The sequence below is a fragment of the Dasypus novemcinctus genome, chromosome 24 (assembly GCF_030445035.2).
Source record: "Dasypus novemcinctus isolate mDasNov1 chromosome 24, mDasNov1.1.hap2, whole genome shotgun sequence".
In the NCBI taxonomy this organism is placed as follows: domain Eukaryota; kingdom Metazoa; phylum Chordata; class Mammalia; order Cingulata; family Dasypodidae; genus Dasypus; species Dasypus novemcinctus.
The window spans coordinates 42,997,366-43,019,872 of NC_080696.1; the positions used below are offsets into that span (position 1 = coordinate 42,997,366).

Sequence of the window (22,507 nt, forward strand, 5' to 3'; positions counted from 1 at the left end):
TAAGAATCTCCGCAGGGCTGGAACTGCTTTTCAAGGCACTGAAAGCGTCAGAGGAGACTGTTCTTTCTGGGTCCCTTAGGCACTTTGGAGGTTGGAAGTCCCGTAGAGAGGGAGGTCGCAAGAGGGGCTGGCAGGGAGAAGCCGTGGGGGTATGAGGCCCTCCTCACCCCACTGAGTGCAATAATATTCTTATGAAGAAGGTAATATTTATTACGTTTTTACTCTGTGCTGTTATCTCATTTAATCCTCTCTGGCAACAACTCTCCTCAGACAAAACAAATATCAGTCCCGTTGTGCAGGTGGAGAAAATGATACCAAGAGGAGGCAAACTGTTTGCCCAAGTCACACAGCAAGTAAGCACGGAAGCAGGGATTCAAACTGGAGAGATGGAGCTTTGCAGGCTTTGCTCTCAGCTCTCACTGGAGGAGGAGCTGGGGGAGTCTGGAGATCTGTTGACCCAGGAGCTAAATGCTCTTCACCTGCCCATCTCCTCCTTGTCCTCCCCAGTGTGGCCTTTCCTGACCGCTCCAGCCCAAGGCTCGCTCAGCGCACTGCCTGGTTCTTTGAAGCCACTGATCACAACTGTATGTATTAATCCCCCCTCCCCTCAGTGTCTTCTCACAGAATGTAAGCTCTGTGTAGTCAGGGACTGTGCCTGCCTTACCAAGTACCCCGGAAAGGACTTGGTGTGTAATAGAACGCTGAATATGTCACTGAATGAATGACCGTCTCAGATTCCCAGAAATGGGGCCTGATCAAAAGACTGGGACTCTGTGAGGGCCTGGAAATGGTGCCCCTTTGGTACGTGAGTTTGAAGAGCAGGGGGGCAGAAATTATAGCTGGACTTTGTGAAGATAGAGAGGAAGGAGCCCTGCTTTTCTATTTATTTTCTGAATTTCAGTATATGGAGGCGTGTGCCTGGTGATGGGGTGGAGCAGGTGTAAGGGCCATGAACCAGCTCTGGCAGCCCTGTGGAGCACTGCAGTGGCATAGCAGGGGCGGGTGCTTCCTGAGCACCCCTGGCAAGGCATGCTGCTTTACAGACTTGGTCTCCTGTGCTGCTCACAACCCTGCTACGAGGTGAAGGCTCCTACGGGGATTTCCATTTTTTGGGTGATGAAATTGAGGCTCAAAGAGGGTAAAAACAGTCCAACACTCTCCAAACAAATGGTGGAGTTGGGATTCTAACTCAGGCTGCCAATCTTCATTGCTCTTTTCCTCAGTGATTCTGAGTACAGGCTCTTGAGCTTAACTGCCTGGTTTCCTATCCCTGTTCTGTTGCTTATTGGCTGTATTATTTTAGGAAAGCTACTTAACTTGTCTATGCCTTAGTTTCCTTATCTAACAAATTAGGATAATATTAATGCCTACCTTATGTTGTGTAAGGATTAAACAGGTCAATACTCTTCAGGTAAAGAATTCAGAAGAGTACCTGGCACTATCATCATCAGCAGCAGCATCATTCTATGAGGCTGCCTTCTCCTCCTGTGCTGGGTGGTACAGGGGCTGTGAGTGACCAGATGAACCAGCAAGGAGGGTCCAAATGAAGATTCCAACCAGGGGAGCCCTGGAAGCAGTGAGAAATGGACCATATCTGGTTTTTATGACATTTACCTCTCTTCCCTGCACTGCTTCGTTCAAATGCTAAGAGTTTCCATTTCAGGCTTCCTGAATTTCTCTACAGAACTTGTGGCCTTTCTTTCATCTTTTATTTCCAGTGGAAAAGGAGAGTAATGAGATGGAGACTTTATTAGGAAATGAAAACATCAAAGTAAAGAGATTTGTCTACTTGAGATACAGTATTGGCAAGAGCCTCAAGGGTGCCACTGAGGCATGGAAAGCCAGGCTGGAGTCAGAGACTTGGGGAAAAAAGGAGTCTCAGGCTGCTCCTCAGCAGCAGCTGGGTCCTTCCGGGGGGATGGGAGAAGAGAGAGGGAGGCGTGTGAGAGAGGGGACTCCTAGACACCCATCAGAAAGGTGTCTGATCAAGTAGTTTTAGACCAACTACGGAACACCATGGGCGTTTATGGTCAGGAGCACAGGACTGGTTTTCTTTTTGTTAATGCACTCTGCCTGAATGTTTTCCATTTGGGGCATAACTTGGGGATTCCACAAGGAGTTGGTGTTTCTTGGGAGAGGTGCGATACACACCTCTGATTTTGTCTGTTCACATCCTCCCAAAGAAGAGGATGTTATTACGTGCCATGGACTCCATGCCAGCTCTCTCTGTTCCAGGATTCTCAGTCCTCTTGTTGCCTGGAGACCCACTGGGCCTGGGGGTCTCCATATCAGAAACAGAAACAGAATTGTGCCCCTACAAGGCTGTAAACTCCATGACTAAAGGAGTGTACCCCAGAACTGGCCAAAGAGTGATATGGGAAACGTAATTATGTCCTAGCATTCTCAGCTGGCTTTGGACTTGCACTTCCTTGAGCTCAGGGCATCGACCCAGGTAGGCAAGGCTGGCAAGAGATGAGAGAACTCTGCTCTTCCTACAAGGCTCCCTGGCCTCACCCAGAACTCCCAAGAGCCAGGAATCTGAGTTCCACTTTAACCCATCAACACAAGAGAGACTGTATGTGGTTTGCCTAAGAAGAAGCAAACCCTATATGGAAATACAGATCGCTGGGAATTTGAAGAGATTTGCCCTGATCAGCCTAGGAAGTCAGGTAAAGGAAAACATGTCTGCCCACAGAGGACAGTACCCAGGTGTGTCCTGCAGAAAATAGAATGGATGTGTTACGGGAGGGATGCAGTTCTGAACTCGACAGCAAGTCAATCAAAATCCTGAACCTATTCCTAATCTCTTATGAAAATATCCTCTCCTGCAATTACTTTCCCTCCTCCCTGGGGAAAAAGGAATGGAAAATTCCTCAGGAAAAGGGGAGAAATCCTGAAACTCCATTCTGGTATAAATGGTTAATTTTCTGAAGTTCAAAAAGTTGGTTAAGGTCATTCAAGAAACAGGACATTTTCTCATTTAATATCTGATGTTAAAAAACAGATTTGGAAAGAATTTATGCTCAGTTGAGATGAATAACAAGAGAGTCTCAGTACTCACTTTGGGTTTGGGGGTCTAAGCTGAAAAGTAATTACTTTTTGTTGCCTTTTGTTTTTTTGTCTGTAAGTGCATTGATGGTTTAATTCAATTAAGAGTATTTACACAGCTGATTATAGAAAGGGAGAATGGACACTTATTGAATGACTATTATGTACCCAGCCCTTTCTCAGCTACCATTTATTTAGTGTTTAAGTGGGGCCCAGCACTGCACTATGTACTTTACAGTCACTTTTACTATAATGGAACATAGGGCATATGTATTGCTAAAAATTACCTTGGTATGCAAAATCATGCAATAAAAAACACAGGGTCCATGGGGAAAATGGAGTTAGGGGCCCAACACTTGACAACTTCAACAGTGACACAAAAATAGAAACCTAATAAAATAGTAGCACAATTTTACCCATGTTAAGACATACATAAATACCACCATAAATATGGCACTTTACCTTTAAAAAGACTTGAGGATTATGGCAGTGAACATCAGCTTGTGCCTGTGAATTATTATGGAGGAGGGTTGTCTGAAATTCAATGGAAAGTTGTAGCACCAGATGTGGATAGATGTGACTCATAACATGCTGTGACCGTAGGACACTGGTAGGTGTTTGGGGTGTGTGTGTGTTTTGTGAATTTCCACATTTCAATTCAGGAGCATGAAGGTTTCTGTAGTCACCTAATGTTTCTCATGATGAAATTGAATGTACGTGTGGTAGATTGAATCATGCTCCCAAAGTAGACATATTCAAGTCCTAACCCCTGGTTCTGTAGGTGTGAACTCGTCTGTAAACTGGATCTTTGTAGATGTTCAGGCCAAACTGAATCAAGATGGGCATTAGTCCAACATGGCTGAAGGTTTTAGAGGCAGAGATAATTTGGACACAGGGAAGAAGTCAGACAAAGAGCAAGAAATTGCCATGTGATGGAGGCAAAGATGTACCTGCAAGCTAAGGAACTCCAAGGATTGCTGGCAAGCCATCACGAGAACGTTGCAGACTCCAGAGAAAGCATGGCCTGGCAAAACCTTGATGTTGTTCATCTGGTCTCCAAACCCGTGAGAAATTAAATTCCTATTGTTTAAGCCAGTTGGTGACTGGTATTTGTCATAGCAGCTCTGGCAATTAAGACAATAAGTACACATGGAATTCATGTTATGCTCAAATTGTTCCCCAATATACCAGTCATATTGGAACAAATTCCACTTCCAAAATAAGCATTTCAAAATAAACACAGAACTGATTTTGCTTGCATTATCTCACTCAATGCCCTTAAGCACTCCATGAGGCCAGAACTTCCTTTATGGATAAATTCTGAGTTGCTGTTTACTTATCCTTAAGTCAGTTTTCCAGCATCACAGACATTAAGTAACAAAGTTTGGATCTCATACAGTCTTTGAAACTTAGGTACAGTTTTTGTGGCATGATGTCATTACTGGTTCATGCAAGGATGATAATGATTTAATTAATCTCCTCTATTACCTGCCCCAATTCTCTAGACAGCAAATCTAATGTGTGTGTGTTGTATAGCATTTATAGTAATGCCAACGATGTTTGAGACTTTCTGAAGCAGGGATTGCAGGCTGAGAGGGGGTAAGTTTAATGTCCTGCCTGTTAGGTGGTAGAATTAGTTTTCTAGGGTTGTCACAACAAATTACCACAAAATTTGTGCCTTAAAATAACAGAAATTTGTTCTCTCTCAGTTCTGGAGGTCAGAAGGTTGAAATAAGGTATCAGCAGGGCCATTCTGCCTCCAAAGACTCTAGAAGAGACTCCTTCCTTACCTGGTTCAGCTTCTGGTAGCTTCTGGTGTTCCTTGGCTAGTAGCTGCTCAACTCTAGCCTCTACCTCTGTTGCACATGGTCTTCTTCCCTGTGTCTCTGTGTCTCAAATCTCCCTCTCCTTGTCCTTACAAGGGCACTAGCCATTAGCTTAAGCCATTGCCCTAAATCAAAATGATCTCGAAATGGTCTCATCTCAAGATCCCAAATTTAATTACATCAGCAAAGACTCTATTTCCAAATATGGTCACATTCTCAGGTATTGGGAATTAGGATTTGAACATACCATTTTGTGAGACACAATTCAGCCTACTGTAGTGGGAATACAAGGATTTGCGTGTGGGCCCTTTGAAAGGAAGCACAGTGATCTTTTTTGCCAGGCTCATGGTGCCACTAAGCTTTTGAGAAGGAGGGAAGTATACTCCATCCCCAAAGACACTAGTAGGATTTTTAAAATACTGAAGCTAAGTTCCATCCTTGGCAGAACCCAGTTTTGTGTCTTTCTGTCAAATTACCCCACCCTCTGTTTATAAAAGTACTATTTCAGTATTTGAGAGAGGGCCTTATGAGAAGGAGCTACAGAATTTGAGGCACTCTGGCTGCTAGAAAGAGCTTTGTATTGCAAGTTCTGAATGCATGCTCTGAGGATGGAATTCAGGACTTTCTGAAGTAGATCCTCTCCCTGGACTCAAACCTGAAACCTAGAGCTTCCAGACAGGCCACCAAATTACTTGTTAGTGGATCTCAAACTATAATGTATGGAAAAATCACCTGGAAAACTTGTTTAAGCACACCCCTAGGATTTACTCCAGAAATTCTCATTCAGTAGGTCCAGGCTGGGACCTGAGATTTTTTATTTCTAGAACTTTCCAGATGATACTACTGATGCTACTGGTTGGAGAACCACAGTTTGAGCAGCACTGATCTAGACAACTTGCACACATACGCACATAGGCAGTCTGTGTATGTACCGCAGTCAAAGACAGTCCAAAAGAAAGGTGGCTCAAAGTATTTAAAAGGAATTCTACTTTGGACTCCTGTTTCTCAAGGAGAATTGAAAAAGGATCAAATTCATAATCAAGAGCAATATTTCTCAAAAGCTTTTTTGTGCCTTCCCAATTCTCTCAGCCCCTATAAGCAGTACTACTACTTTTCATCCATCGAACTTATCCTGCCCTTCTTATAGATCTTTGTTCTGCCTCTTCTTCTTTCTCCCCTTTTTATCTGATTCAGTTTCTCAGAAGCTGAGGATCTAGTCTATTAAAGAGAACTCTCCAGAGGGAGAGGGGAAGGGAGGAGCTGGCAAGGTAGTTGATAAATCATGTCTCTCTCTCACCTTTTAATATTTCACATCTAAAATCTAAAGGGAAACCTCACTGATTCAAAGCTCCCTGCAACTCAAGAGAATGTTCTTTTTTTTTTTTTTAACATTTTTATTTTTTATGGTAGAAAAGCAAAGGTACGTGTGTCCTGAGTAGCTCCACTAACTTGTAATTTTTCCTACAATATCACTGAAATTGGAAAGGTTGTTACTTCTAGAAGGCTAGTTGAGGCAAATTCGCTGACTATATCATTTGAATCTCTTCATCCAGGCTTGACTTCAAAAAGGTCTATTAAGTTCTTCCCTTTTAATTGTACCTTCATTGTAACTGTATTTTCTTTGTATGTTTGAAACTATTTACCTTATATAATTGGCTGCTATGTTGTTTGGAGCATAAATATTTAGGTCCCCTAAACAGGTGGATTTATATATTTCCATTTTCTTCTATCTGTCATGTGAGGCAGCAGAGGATAAACTATTATTTTTAAAGCAGCAGAACTCTTTTCCCAAGGACTTCTTAATCAAAACCCCAATATATAAAACAGACTTCCTAGAACAATAGGGGATGGGTCTAGTTCAGCCTTTCTCAACAAGATTGTGCAAAAGAAGTAAGCCCCACAGATCATGATTTGAGTGAATATATTCAGAGCTCCTCTTAGGATGGTACCAAGCTAATACCTCAGGTTATTAGGGCTCTTCTGGAACTTGGGTTGAGAAAGACTGCGAGGTCAGTCAGCTGTGGGGGAGAGGCTCTTTTCAGCAAATTAGTACACCCTACCCTAATTTTGTTTCCCTCACAGCATGGCTACTCCAAAATGCAAATAATTAATTGGAATTATGAACTATGCTTTGCTACTTCTTAAAGGACTGCTCCATCTGATCTATGGATGGTGATGACCACTGCTCAAGGTAAAAGGTACAGGAGAGAAAGTCATCAGGTCAGAGATTGATGAGGTGATGTTCAGTGTAATTATGGAGTTATTTTTCCAATATTTCATGTCTCTCCCTGTCCTTTGATTGGATGAGGTGTATCTCTTTGATCCCTGTTTGCCTATCACTAGCCATGCCTGATGAGAGAGAAAAAGAAAATGAGAGTGAGAAAGAGAGAGGGAGAGGGAAAAGGGGAGAGGGAGAGAGAATAAGTAAGTTTTCTTACACTAGTTTATACGTTAGAAAAGGGCATTAGGGCATGAGAACAGGGTAGATACTGATAGAAAAGTAGCTCATAATAATAATGATTGCTTACATTTAAGAAGCACTATGTGCCAGGCATCATTTTAAGTGCTTTTATTACTGTATCTCATTTAATTCTTATTTAAGCACTTTGGGGAAGCAGTTGTGGCTCAACTGATAGGGCAGTCACCTACTGTATGGAGGGTCCAGGGTTCGATACCCAGGACCTCCTGACCTGTGTGGTGAGCTGTCCCATGTGCAGTGCTGCTGCATGCAAGGAGAGCTTGTGCCATGCAGGGGTGTCCCCGTGTAGGGATGTCCTACACACGAGGAATTTACCCTGCAAGGAGAGCTGCCCCGACAGAAAAAAGAGCTGCTCACCCAGGAGTGGTGCTGCACACACGGAGAGCTGATGCAGCAAGATGACACAACAACAAAAAAAGCAACACAGTTTCCCGGTGCCACATGACAAGAATGCAAGCGGACACAGAAGAACACACAGCAAATGGACACAGAGAGCAGACAAGGGCCAGAGGGGAAAGGGAAGAGAAATAAATAAAATAAATCTTTAAAAAGAAAAAAGAAAAAAAAAGCACATTGTATTCTCATCATGTCCATTTTATAGATGAAGAAATGGAGGCACAGTGAAGTTAAGTAATGTTTCCATATACCTCTTGTTAGCTGAACTTGTGTGAAATTTTAGAAGAAGGATAAATGCTTACACCAACTTGTGATTTACCCAAAAGAGGATTATACAGAAGGAATTTGCATCAAAATTCTTTCCTTCACTGGAGCTGTGATAAATGCTGTAGTCAGAAACTAGGTCCTGGGGAGAGAGTGTAGTGAGAAACAGGTGGATGTTGTCCCTTCAAAAGAAACCTCAGAATCTATTTAACTGGAAGTCAGTCCCTCGAGGGCAGGGACTTGTTAGGCTGCCCTCTGCCATATCCCCATCACCTGGAATGGTTCCTTGGTGCATAGAAGGTGCTTAATAGGTAATTACTGAATGAACAAACAAATGAACAAATGAGTGGTTTGTGCCAGAGGTGGCATCATGGACTAATTGCAGAGACAGACACTTGAACAAATAATTTAGGATAATATGGTATATGATGACATAGATTTATCCCAATCTGCTAGGGAAGCACAAGAGAAAGATGGATAATTTGAGAGGACTAGGGGCAGTGTCACAGATATCACAGTGTACAAGTATGGTCCATAAGATAGTTGGCCCATCCCTTTGGTGATACGCAAAGATGGATGAGGTAGCTGGAATGACCCAACTGGCGGAGAAGGGCTAACACAAGATGTGTAATGTTATGATGCCCAAGGGTAAGGATTAGTCTTATTTAAGAAACGTGATCTATGTGACACTTTCCTTGTTATTGGCTGAATAATTGATAGAATTGAATATTATATTCATTTTAGGTCATTGAGGTCAGGCATGCTATGAGTGGTCTAATGGGTTGCTGGGTTTTTGTTTTTTTTTCACTCTGATCCATTAGGACATGTTTTAGTGTCTTTCAGAGAAAACGGGAATCCTGTGGAAGGAAGAGAAGGGATGAAGCCATGTCTGCTTTGTTCCATGGGACAAATATCATGCCTGGCCCTCCCCAGGGATTCTAATATGCACTTCAATCTTATGGATCACCACCCAGATTAAGATAACTGTGCTTTTTGCTTTTGAACATTCTACAAGAAGTTTCAGTGGAGTTTTACATATGAAAGGAATAGGTATTTTTCAATCACAAAATATAAAATTGCGTAAAAGCATGAGATGCTTTTTCAAATAGGACCTTACCCCCCGGAAACTTGTTCCTTGAGGGTCTTGTACATCCCTCTGGTTATGGAGTATTGGGTGAGGTGATGGGAATCTAAAATGAAAACAATCTCTAACCCCAAATAGCTACCATCATACTAAAAGCAGATTAAAAGTAAATTAAATTTAAAAATAACAAATTAAAGTAGCACCAAATATAAAAGCATTAATAGTAATATTTAAAGCAATTGTAGGAACAAGTACAAAACCAAGTAAAACAAAAATGCCAACAAGAAAGGACTGTAAATAGGCATACCTCATTTTATTATACATTGCTTTATTGCACTTCTCAGACATTGAATTTTTTTTTTTACAAATGGAAGGTTTATGGCAACCCTGTATCAAGCAAGTTTATTGTCCCATTTTTTCAACAGCATGTGCTCACTTCGTGTCTCTGTGTCACATTTTAATTAAGATATATCATTTTTTTTTTAGACATAGTCATTGCCCACTTAATAAATTACAGTATAGTGTAAACATAACTTTTATATGCACTGAGAAACCAAAAAATTTGGGTGACTTGCTTTATTGTGATGTTTGCTTTTTTGTAGTGGTCTGTAACCGAACTTGCACTATCTCTGAGGTATGCTTATCGTAGCCTCAGGGAAAACCTGACAGTAAAACTTTATATTAATGCTAACGCCCACTGAAACACACCAAAGGCTTCCTGTGTCAAGCACCTGTGTCTCCTTGTCCAAGAGCTTTTTTCCGGCCACACAGAGGGCAGGCTAGAAGTGCCTGGGAGTTCACCCGCCAGGAACTCTTCAATGAGACAGCAGTTGGTGGAAAAGTAACCCAGCTTGTCACCCCTCTGTGGCAAACTTTGGGGTGTGTTTGACACCTTTTTTTCAGAGGGTGTCTGGGAGATTGAGCCCCTGGTCCCCCTAGTTATAAATAACTTATTATCTCACCTTTTATTAGCCTCCTTTCCTTCCCTAGTCCCTTACTGGGATCCCAAATAAATTACTGCCACCCACACCCTCAGGGGGGTTTGTTTTGGGGGGAATTCAAACTGAGGCAATAAACCACAGACAATCCCCAGACATACCTTCCAAATTTGGCAAAAGTCTATCCAGGCATTTTGTGTTTTTCATGATGCAGTTCAGAGAGAGGCTTCTATGTCTTTATATATCCTTGATATTTGCATAAATGTTATCAAGTTTACCCACATCTCTAGTAAGTGTTCTTACAATGAAAAATAATTTCTATGCTCACGTCCTCTTTTCAGTTATTTACAGTTTTCAAGAGAATTTGAATCCAGTACATTTTTAGTCATTTTGTGTGAATCTCACTTTAAAAAAAATCATTTTCAACTTTTTATTTGGCGCGAAACTCTGTTTGTCCCATATAGTGAGTGCATGAGAAGTTCCATTGGTGGAAAGTGATTCTTTTCATTTGCATTGTTTTCCTGAAAATTTATTGTCAGAAGATTTGTTTGGAGTATGTGTAATTCCTCTGGGGGGTTAAATGTGGATGGTGAGCCCAACCTGGGTAGGGATATTCTCTTATTATTTAGTCTGTCTTCCAGGACACAGTTGATGCTAAACAAATGCTAATTAATAATAACCTAATAGAAAATGGATTTGGGGCAAACAAATGTAATACAAAATGATATCCTACTTTTACAAATAACATTCATCACATTTATTTTAGTCTTCTCAAACATAAGCCCATAATTCAAGTTAGTTCTGTGGATAAGAGGAGGTTAGGCTTGGATCTGTTTTTTCCCCAGACTGTTCCATTCTGCAGATGCTCAGATCCCAGGCTGAAGCAGTGGTATCTGTGTTAGGGGGACATGAAGAGTGTGGCATAAGTTTTCTCTACAAGCATGGGGCCCTTTCTCCTCCATAGAGGACACCCACTGGGATTTACTGTACCATCCAGGAAACCATGTAATTCCAAGAGAAGGTAAAAGTTTTATTTAATTAATAGGATGGATGAAACCACACAGATTCCCCAATTTGTAAACTGGGTTGGAGCCAAGACCAGAGTCGACAGGAAAAAGGCAATTGTGGTGTCAACACCCCTTCCCTCTCAGCAATTCCATTTCCTTTTTCACTCATCTCCATCCGTCCATAGAAACCATCCAGACCTGCTACTATCATGTTCTACCCCCACTCACCCTCCTGGCCTTTCTGCCTGTTTCTGGACCTGCCTGATCTTTCAGTCACACTGGGTCTGAGAGAGAGTGAAGTTTGGGAAGTATAGTCAAACTTAGGTTCCAAATCCTACCATGTTCTTCTCCAAGTTTAAATTCACTTATCTGGAAATAGGAATAATCCTAACTTAGTGTTTTTGTAAGAATTAAATTCAATAATGTTTATAGGATGTCTGGCAGTAAATGGCAGCAAATGAACTTCAATTTTTGGCCTGTTGCAGGGAGCTAGTGGGGAATTAGTGGTGAGCATGGGCTCTGGAGCCAGACTGCAGAGTCTGATTTTTGCCTCTGCCATGCAATGGTTGTGTGACTTTGGGGAAGTCATTTAACCTCTCTGCCTCAGTTTCCCATTAGTTAAATGTATCTAATAATACTGTCTGATACATAGGGTCATTGTGAGATTAAATAAACCTAGGCATGCAAAGTGCTCAATAGATGGCATTATTATTATTATTATTATTAGTTTCCTAGTGGCATGAGTAGCCCCTCTTCACTATCTTATAATTCAGTTCTGTTATTCTACGATCCTTCCTTTCCAGGTGGGAAAATGGGTCCTCATTTTAAACTTACTAAGGAAAATGCTGATCACCCAAAATAGCTATTGAACAGTAAATTTCAAAATACATAGTAAACCAAAGCTATATACATGGGAGGCTCTTAAAGTAGGTCATTGCCATGGGGCTGCTTAGAGAGGGTGCCTCTGGGGTGATTTATGTCTGGGGGGATTATTAATTAGACAAAAGAGGGTCTGTGTTTTTGAAAAATGCCTCTGCCACAAAAGAACTGCGTGTGGAGAGACATAAAGAAATAGATGCGATTAAAGAGTGTATATCTATCTACCTATTTATATTCAAAAGATCATGCATTAAACAGATTTTTCCCTCTATTTAATGCTTTGTAAGCTTTCACAGATCTCTGTTTTGAGTTTGGATTATTTTGGCAAACTTGCTACAAAGCAAATGATTTGTGCACATGAAATTGCTGCCTCGGTAAGGGGACCGGCTCATGTTTCTGCTGAGGAGTTGACGCAGTACCCGGACTCGTGCATGTAACGTGCTTGTGCCAGTTCTAGATATGTTCTTTTCAAGGTGCATGCCTACCAGAGAGTTTTTCAAATGTGATCTCTTTAGGGGAGTTTGAAGAGAACAAGGATCTAGAGGTAAATCCTTTAGTAGGTCAAATATCTCACCATCCCCACAGCAATGGACCTTTCTTTGTGTTCTCAGGTTTTCTTTTTCTTCCAATTTCATTACCCTCAGACAACTTATTTTTTAATTCTGTCATGAACAGATATCTGTCAAGATGAAAATATCTTTATTGATTTATTCTCTAGTTGAAAAAGTAAGGGAAAATTGTAAAATTTTAAATAATAAAGATATGAAAAAATAATTGCATCTAACAGCAATAAGCACCTTTAATATTTGGGGACATAGCCGTCCAGCCTTGTGTGTCTATAGCCTTCCACACAAACATGAACACATGCAGAGTTTTGGAGCCTGTCTATATCACTTCATGATATGGTAGTAATAAGTCTCTATGTCAGCACCTACAGCTCTATTGCATTTGTTTTAAAAACCGCGTAACATTCCTTTGTTTGAATGTAATAATTTGTTTACCTGTTCTATAGGTAGACCTTTATTTTTTCCAATTTTGTTATTATAAAATGCCCTGATATGACCATTCATGTATGTATGTGCTTACACAATTACCTGATCATTTTCCTTAGAATAAAGTCCTAGAAGGTGAATGGCTGAAATTAGGTGTTTGAACACTTATTTTTATTCCTGTTGCTAGAAAGATTGTTCAAAACTATATTTCTACAATAGTTGGAGTGCACATTTCCCCATAACCTCAATGGCAGTGGATAATAATGATCATTTTACTCTTTGATAACTTCATGGACACAAAAAGATGTATCCAGGTTTAAATTTGCATTTCTTAGACTATTACTGAAGTCAAGCCTCTTTCCCTCTGCCCTCGTATATATGTTTTTTGTGATTTGCTTGTTCATGTCTTTTCTCATGGTTTATAATGGAATGTTTCTTTTAAATTTGAACTGTAAGATCTCTTTATTGACTAAAGATTTTAACTAGCTGTATTAGTAAGGGTTCTCTAGGCAATCAGAACCAATCGGAGATATCAGTAAATATGAGGTTTTAGAAAATTGTCTCATGCCATCTTGCGGTGCATGAGTCCAGATTCCGTAGGGTAGGCTGCAATGAGTTCCCCAGGAGAAATGGCTGTCTGAGGTAGAGATGGGAATTCTGTTCTGAATGCTGAAATCACTTCTCTTTTTTAAGGCTTTCAATTGGTTAGGTGAGATGTCTCTCATTGCTGAAGGCAGTCTCCTCAGTTGATTGTACTTGTATTCAGCCACCGATGCAATCAACTCACTGATGATTTAAGTCCATGAAATATCCTTGCAGTACAGTTAGCTCAGTGCTTGCTTGACCAAACAACTAGGCACCATTACCTGGCCAAGTTGACACGTTAGCCACCATCACCTCCCCCTTCCCCCGTTTTAGTCACATAACTTGTAAATATGTCCCAACGTTTTTATTTAATATTTTACCTTTGATGACAATGTTTTTGTTCACATTGAATTTTAATTTTTTATGCATGAATTTGTTAATCTTTTCCTTTATAATTTTTAGTTTGAAGCCGCCCCCATCCCGGTGATAAAATTAAATGTACGTAAATCCAATGTTCCACATATGGAGAAAAATAAAACCCACATTCACAAATAAAGTGCGAGGGAGAAGCAGCTTGGTTTCATCAGGTGGGAATACGCTCTGTGGTTTGTGGCAGCAGCATGAATCACCCACGTGGTGTGATTGCCTTTGAAAGTACTTCCACACTTAGGCTGCATTAATGAGACGCAGAGGCTAGAAGGTAGAGGCCAGAGTCCATTTTCATTCTGTTGGTTTGAGACACCCACCTCCAGAAGACTGGGTCCAAGACTGGTGAAGAAAATAAAAAATATGTCATTTAAGAGAGATGTTTCTAACAGTCCATTTGGCCATGTTGGGAAATGTCAGTCCTTTGCCATTGAATGTATTTAATTACATGCTGAATTGCCTCTGAGGTTCTTCAGGTCTTTATAATCTTTCACCTAAACTGGTAAAAAAAAGCCTTCTAATGAGAATCTCTTTCTCCAGTTTGTCACTCCTCAAATCCATCCTTGATGCAGTTAAAAAGCAAATCTGCCCCTCTTACTTGCCTTTATTTTAATCATTCAATGGCTTTCGATTAATTTCGGTCTCTTAGCATGTTTTCTAGCATCCAAAACCTCCTGTGAGCCCCTGATTTTATTTACTTGCTGCCTTGGCTCTAAGGTCACTTTTCCACAACAATAAACCACCTGTAGCTTATGCCATACACCATGCTGCATTTTATCTTTGTGATTTTGTGATACTCCCTCTTCTTGGATGCTCTGTCCTGCCTCCTTACCTGCTAACTCTTATTCTTCATTTAAGTGTGAGCTCAAGTTGAATCTTCTCCAGGAATTTCTCCTTAATCATGACCCTTTCACTGAGGGAGGGATCAGTAGCAGCATTTCCAGGGTGGGGTTTAATTTGAAAGAGAATATTTTATATTCCTATTGTTTCACTATGCCTAGGAGAAAATATTTATTTATTCACCTATTCAGCATCTCTTTACTGATAATCTCCTAGATTCTAGGTGTTGTGTAAAGTGCATTACATATGTTATTTAATGCTCCCAACAGCTCTATGAGGTGGGCATTGTTATTATCCACATTTTACAGATAAGAAAAGAGGTTTGGTGTAGATAAGGAACTTGATTATTTGGGACCACACAGTTAATAAGCAGTATATATAGGATTCAAACCCAACTCTATCTGATTCCAAAATCCAAACTCATAACCACTACATAGGATAAAGCTTGTCAAAATATTGTTGGCTGGTAGGTTGACGTGGAAGGTTAATTATAGTGCATTAGTGGGGGCATAGATTAAAATAGTTTGAGAAAAATGTGTGCACTGTTTTTTGGAGACTCTGTGATACCTTGCAATTTGGGGGATTTGTGAATGATTCACAATATCTCACACAGAAGCCTCTCTGTCTCTACTCTTAGTTTCTTCTCCATGACCCCATCACTGCTCCTGATTATCTATTGATTTGTTAAGTGGTTACAAGCTTTCTTCCCTTCCTCCTCCTCAGAGTTGTCTGTCTTGCTAACATACTGGGAGGAGCTATATTATATTCTATTAATTCTTCTACACAAACATTTCCTTTTTTTCCTTTCCCTATGTCCAAATCCTTGCATTTGGTATCAAAATCATTTCTTCTGCTGACCATGACATTCTGATCCTGTTCATATATCTTCATTACAGCTGGTCCCAGCTTCTCTTTAGAATCCACCTTCTTCATCAATCTCTCCTAGGGTTTTTGTTTATTTTTTCCCATGTGCACGTCTTGCTTTTCTCATGGGGAACCATGTTAGATTGCTAAGGGAACCACAGCATCTATAGGGGTGGTTTTGTTGTTGTTGTTGTTTGTTTGTTTTTAGTACCAGGACCAGGGATTGAACTTGAGACCTCACATGTGGAAAGCCAATGCTCAACCACTGAGCTACACTGGCTCCCCTAGGGGTGTTTTCCCAACTGTAGCAACATGTAATGTTCATACACAAAATGTTTATAGTTTATAGTTCTGGTTGGTAAGACAGAAAACTAACCATCAGACACAGAATAATATTTCTAGAAATACATGTAGGGTGCGATGTCAACACAGGTGAGCATATGTTTTCTACTAGGGGTTATGCCACCAACAACACAGTTATTTAATGCCCCACTAATTCTTAGTTTGGCATATAAAGCATCCCATTATCCAGCTCCTGCTGACTTTTTCACCATTGTCTCTCATTATGCTCCTCCACTTCAAATCCAACATAGAATAACACAGGCTTAGATACCTAAACACTATTGTGAGAATGTAATGCTATGTGAGCTCTTTGGAGGTCAATGCCTATCAAAATACAAAATGTACCTGCCCTTTGACCCAGGAATTTATTCCACATATATACTTGTAGAAATGTACAAAGACACCTGTATCCAGCATGATTCTTTTAGAAAAGTGCTAGAGACAATCTAAATATTCAACAATATAGGATTGGTTAAAAATTTTAAGGCACAACCATGTAATAGCGCATTAGACATTTGTGAAAGTGAAGTACATCTATATTATGGAGAAGAAAGATCTAAATGATAAAAGCAACATGAATATTATGTGTAATCAATTTTAGACAAACAGGATATGAATATTCATATTTGGGACATTTCTGGAAAGATGCACACATACAGAAAACTACTAGCTGTGGTTACTCATGACAAGTGGCTGAGATGGGTGTCAGAAGGTGGTAAGGAGAATAACCATTACCTCTTGTTTTATATTCATTGGGGCTGTTTTATTTTTTTGCCAAGTATATGTGCTACTTTTGTGATTAAATATATTGTTAAAATAACATAAATATTTATGGCAGCCATGAAGCTCTGCAGCTCTGCTACCCCTTCAAGAGAACTTACTGTGAGGAAGATAATTGGTGGGCTGTCTCCAGTCTCTACATGTTTGAATCCATCACAGTGTTCAGGGTGAAGTCACACATTCTCTGGGATCCTCCCAGCAAAGGAATGAGTATGGCAGGTTTACCAAAGCTAGCTCATTACTACCCAATGCAGAGCTCTTCTAATGGACAATCTTTGCCCCATGGGGCTGGCCAAGACTTTTACAGAGTTGCAGTCTGAAGTGTCAGTCATCCTTTCTTCACCTTTTCTTTCCATTGCAATGTAAAGAATATCTCTTATCAACTGCTCCCTCTCCCTTTTATCCCTGAAGCCCAACAGGATACTTGGTACAAGAGTATTCTCATGACTGTGTGATCCACTGGTCATGTCACATACCATACCATCCTCAAACAACAGCTAAATGGAGCCCTTTCCATCTTAGAAGGGCAACAGTTCACCCTCACAGAGATAGATAATTATTCCAAGTAGGGGTTTGCCTCTCTTGCCCACAGAGCCTCAGCCAGCACCACTGTCCTGGGGATTATAGAATATTTGATCTATAGACATGTATTATCTTCTCCATGAAGTTCAAGAGGTTCCACAACTTGAGGTTACATGGTCAGAACGTTTGAGGACTATAATTTAAACCCAAGTCTCATGTGCTCAATCTCATTCTTGCTCTAGCCCAACAGGACCAATGCAATTTTCTGTAGCAGTCACATTGACCCATGTTTAGAGGACTTGGTTTAGCTACTGTATGTAACCAAAAATGAGCCGAGAGACCCTCATCAAAACTCCCCTTGGGACATGGGGACTTGTTGGGTAAAGCCTCCATAATTGTTTGGTTCAAAGCAAAGCAGAACCATAAACAAACATCTCCTTTCACTACAACATGTATCCTGAACTTCACATGTGGTGCTGATGACTTCCTTATGGAAGTTTGCCTTTAAGTTTTAGGCAGGCATTGGTGGATGCCACGAGACAGTCTATACCAGAGTCAGATTTGGTCCAGCTCCCAAGTTCCTGAGCTCTTCTTTTGGACCCAGTCCTTACCTGAGAAACGAGTTGCAGTTTAAACAGGAGTAAGGCCACATGTGTGTATGTGTATGGGGGGGGGGGGCAGTCCTAACCTGTGATGCCCATGTCTTAGAAATAACCCTCAGTCCTGGGCCCTCTTTCTAAGTCCTGCTGGGTCACCTGTCTTGACCTTCTTCATCTCGGCGTAGACTTCTGTTAGACTTATATTAGACGAGACCATTTTGGTGGTGACAGAAGCCCAGCTTAAAGTGGCTTAGGATTTATGATCTCATGTAAGCAAATTTTCAACTAGGCCTCAGGGCCAGCTGGGACCAGAGACTTGGATGTCACTAGGACTAGATTTCATCATCACTTGCCTCTGCTTCTTTTGGTCTTTAACTTTTATCCTTTCATATTGGCTTCTTCCATTTGGATGGAAATCACTGTTGTGATGGATTCTGGTTGAGTAGGTTTGGGTCAGTTGCCCACTTTTGGACAAATAAAAATGTAGCCAGGAAAGTGAGGCACTATGATTGGCAGTTCTCCCTGCAATCAGATGGTTGGAATAGGGGGAGTAGCATTTTTCCAAAAGAAAGATGTTGACATTTCAGAAGAAGGAATGCAAGGCAGACAAAACAACAACACTCCAAAGTGACCTGTGATGTGTAAGCTAAATCATCAATGCTACACGTTCCTACTAAAATAATTATGTTTTTTTTTCTGTTTCATGGAAATATTACTTTTGGAGTATGGTAATATGAGAATATGTTTTGCTCAGTTTTGTACTTTCTACAATGATTAACACATGCCTTGAACTGAAAAGAGAAACAGGAAGTGGAAAAGAAAACAAAATGATGCACTTTTCCATTGGGATAAGTGACAAAGAAAAAATTCAGGTGATCTTTAGAGACTCCAAAGAAATAATGATAAATTTCTTAGCAAAAGATGTTACTGGAAATTTATATCTAGTGGCATTACCCTTTATATTACTAACATGAAACATTAAAAATACTTTCATGTGATTGTGTTTCTTTTCTTTTTTTTTTTTTTGAGGTTGGTAAAATGTTTATTCAGATCTTTCCCAAAGGCAACTGAGGCAGGGAGAACAGCACATGTGATGGCCATGTGGCCAGAAGGAGGGTGGTGGTCCAGGCACCGAAAGAAGCCATTGTGCAGAGCACAAGAATGGCAGGCCCTACAAGAACTGCCAGTCACTGCTTACATGAAAGAGCACTAGGGGACAAGCAGGGACCAGACTACCCTGCCTTCATGTTTATTCATTATCATCTGGGGGAATCAAACAAGGAAACAGTATGGAAGTGTGGAAGACATTTATTCCAGCCATCAGCTCCTTACTGGGCATCTTCAGGTACCATTTACACTTTTTTCCTCTTGCTCTTTTAGGAAGAGGCAAATGGGAATTTTTACATGCTCCTTTATGCACGGCATCATGGATAAAATTTGGGTTAAAGATAATTGTAAATATGGTATTGATATTAACTGATGTTTTCCCAACATTGCAATAATGCTTGTTTTGTTTGTTGGAGAGTTTATTACTTTTTGATCAATAGAATGTGAGATTTGTGGGGGAAATTAGCATAGTGAATAACAATTAGGCAAAAAATCAATGGCATTCAGACAAATACGGGACTTGAAAAAGTCCCATAGGCGTGCCAACCTTCACACACACACACATACACACACATTCTTTAAACTGTAATGCATCTCGTTTATAATTCCAAAGCATGGAATGGGGGTGGGGTGTGTGTGTGTGTGATTCCTATGAACAAAAAAGGAAAGATCCAGAGAAGCAAACAGTAGAATGTTTTCAGGGAGCTCAAGATCTTTATATTTTGGAAAAATGGAGACATCAATATCCATTAATTCTATCTGCACTTTCTTTACTTTTAATTTAATTAAGAGTAACTGCACACCTTTTCTTCACTGACTCTTTTCTGGGTTCTGGGGATAAGACATGAAGCAGATAGAAGACCAATCCTCCCCTAATCTCTACTTTATTTCTTCCTGAATTATTCCATGGGTGGCCAAAGCAACATATTTACATACTACACCGTTGAATCGTAGTCAATTAAGTTAGATAAACCACAACAGTCCTATAACCTAATCCACACCTAAGCATAGGACAGAAATCCCTGAAACTATAGTTGATCCTTAAACCTTTGCTTGAATACTTCTAGTAACAGTTGTCTCACTATCTTCCAAGGCGGTCCACTACAATGTGGCAAAGTTCTGCTGGCTAGAATGTGCTTCCTAGCCCTGAAAAGAAACTTATTTCCCTGCAGCAGTCTCTCATTGGTCCTTGTGCCTGAGGAGTCAGAGGGAACAAAAGAGAAAGTCAGGATGCTGTGCTTCATCTGTTACCTTGTAAGGTTATAAGCCGTATACATATATTTTCTTCTCTAGGGCAAATTGTCAAGACCTATCATTATATCATTTTTTTTTTTTGCCAGGAACTGGAGTAAGCATTTTGCCTGAATACATGATCTCACTCACTCCTACAACAAACTCATGAGGTAATTTCTATCATTAACCCCATTTTACAAATGGGGAAACTGAGAACTGATGAATTCAATTAATATGTCCAAGAAAGTTTTAGAATCAGAATGCAAACCTAGAATGTCTAATTCCAAAGCCTGTTCTTGCAAACAGTACTCTCTATAAGTGTGTTACTCTTAGCATAGGAAGTACTGATATATATAAAACTCAAACTTTTTTCAAATATCTGAATTTGAATTGAAGTATCCAGTTTTCCTGAGGCTATCAGAAATGGCATGCAACCTTTGAAGGAAACCATGCTGAAGTATTTCCTAAATCCCTTCCATTCTGCTCAGTGGGCCAAGGTGAATATAGGAGTATGGAGAATTGGAAGAAGGATTTCCTTTATTTTATAGATTTTTTTTTTCTGGAGCTCAGAGAGATTGATGCCATTATTTACAACTCTGAGCATATTGTATGTTGTCAAAGAGATGTCCTCCCATCCCAATTTCTGTGAAAGTCTCCCATTTGATATATGAGCCATCTCTGACCCCTCAAGAAATATTGTAACCTATATAACCTATATACTGGATCAAAGGAGGACCATCTGGTCTAGTGGCCACATTGCAAATGTCCATTCTTTCTCAGTGGAGGGCTCTCCAAGCTTCCCCAGGAGGCACAATGTATTGACTATGAGCTGCTTGAAGGGAGAATCCGGTTTTCTTTTTGTCTCCAGAGCCTCTGGCAAATGCAGTTTCAGAGGACATATTTAGTATATATAAGTTGGATTAAATATGGTGTTTGAGATAGAGCATAGCATTCAGATTTTAGATGTTGTGATGCTTCTAGGAAGTATTCCCCAAGAACATTGGTAAAGTGTATTCACAGCATGGCTCATTCTCCCTGTGGGCTCTGACATCTATATATTGTGGTATTTGAGGATTCCATGAGGTTCATTGCCATGTCTGAGAATCCTCACCATATATCATCCTATCTGATAATTCCTTATGGAATATCTCTGTAGCTGAGAATTTCCTTCCCCTGCATGCCTGTTCAGAAATCAATGTTTAGAATAATGGTCCTGCTTGGCTCTGAATTGGGCTGGTTAATAACCATTGCTGGGAAAATCAATCAAATCTATGATATCTTATTACTTACACTAATTTAATCACAGAGAACGGATCACCGTTCCAGTTCAAAGGGCAAAGAGAATGTATGTGTGTGAGTGTGTTTGTGTGTGAGAAAAAGAGAGAGAGAGAGAGGGAAGGAGAGGGAAAGGAGAAGAGAGGAAAGGAGAGGGTATGTTAAGCAAAGAAGATAGTGAAACCCTAGAGGGAAAGGCTTATTACTATCAATCTTTACAGTACATTATTATAGGAGATATTCAGCTGAACTTTATACCTTAAAGCATGTCACTTTTATTCCAATTTCATTCTGAGAATAATTTTTGTCTTGAATAATCTTTGAGATCAGAGATGGCCATTGCTAATTTCCTAATCATACAAATTAAGTGTGATCTTTAGGAAAATAGCTCACATGTGATCACTACAGCTGACCCAGCTGGCTGAGTCATAAGTAAATGATTAGATTCTGTAGAAGGGCAGGTCAGAGATGGTGAATGTCAGGCATTGATGGCCACCCAGTCTCTCCATTTTCATTACTTAGTCTGTGTCAAACTCTTCCTCTCCCTTCCACCTCTGAGTCTCAAAGAAGCGTGTCTCTCCACCCTTGTCTCAGATGGTCTTTACTCCATGGATCCTATCTGGAAGCCCCCAATTGGTTGAGAGCTCTTCTTCCCCTGATGTGGACACTAATTATCTGGTCTACCCCATGCCTCTTTCTATTGGTTGGTGTCTAGTCCCTTTCCTATGGGATCCTGCTGGGGCTTTTCATGAAGGGCCCTGGCTTCTCTCCCTAGACTGGCCAGTAGGGGACCACACGCCTCTGTACCCAGAGGTGGGTTCAGGATGAGCCTATTGCCCAAGGAGGGCCAAACAGATTCCTGGAGGTTGGGAAAGGAGCCATTCTTCAGATTGCAAATGATAAAGACTATGAAGCTGAAGTCTCCAGCCTGGCTCCCCTCTGTGTGTGTGTGTGTGTGTGTGTGTGTGTGTGTGTGTGTGTGTGGGCATGCTCAGCTCTGCTGTAGTCCCTTGCTCCTGTT

At 40.6% G+C, this 22,507-nt stretch overlaps 1 long non-coding RNA gene across 1 annotated transcript in view; it reads left to right on the plus strand.

The window, feature by feature from the left end:
* Nucleotides 1–22,507, plus strand: part of LOC105745062 (uncharacterized) — a 32,691-nt gene that overhangs the window by 366 nt on the left and 9,818 nt on the right. The window contains exons 2-4 of the long non-coding RNA XR_001117929.4: nucleotides 508–584; nucleotides 18,901–19,216; nucleotides 20,319–20,381. This is a non-coding gene — a long non-coding RNA (uncharacterized lncRNA). The remainder of the gene's footprint in view (nucleotides 1–507; nucleotides 585–18,900; nucleotides 19,217–20,318; nucleotides 20,382–22,507) is intronic.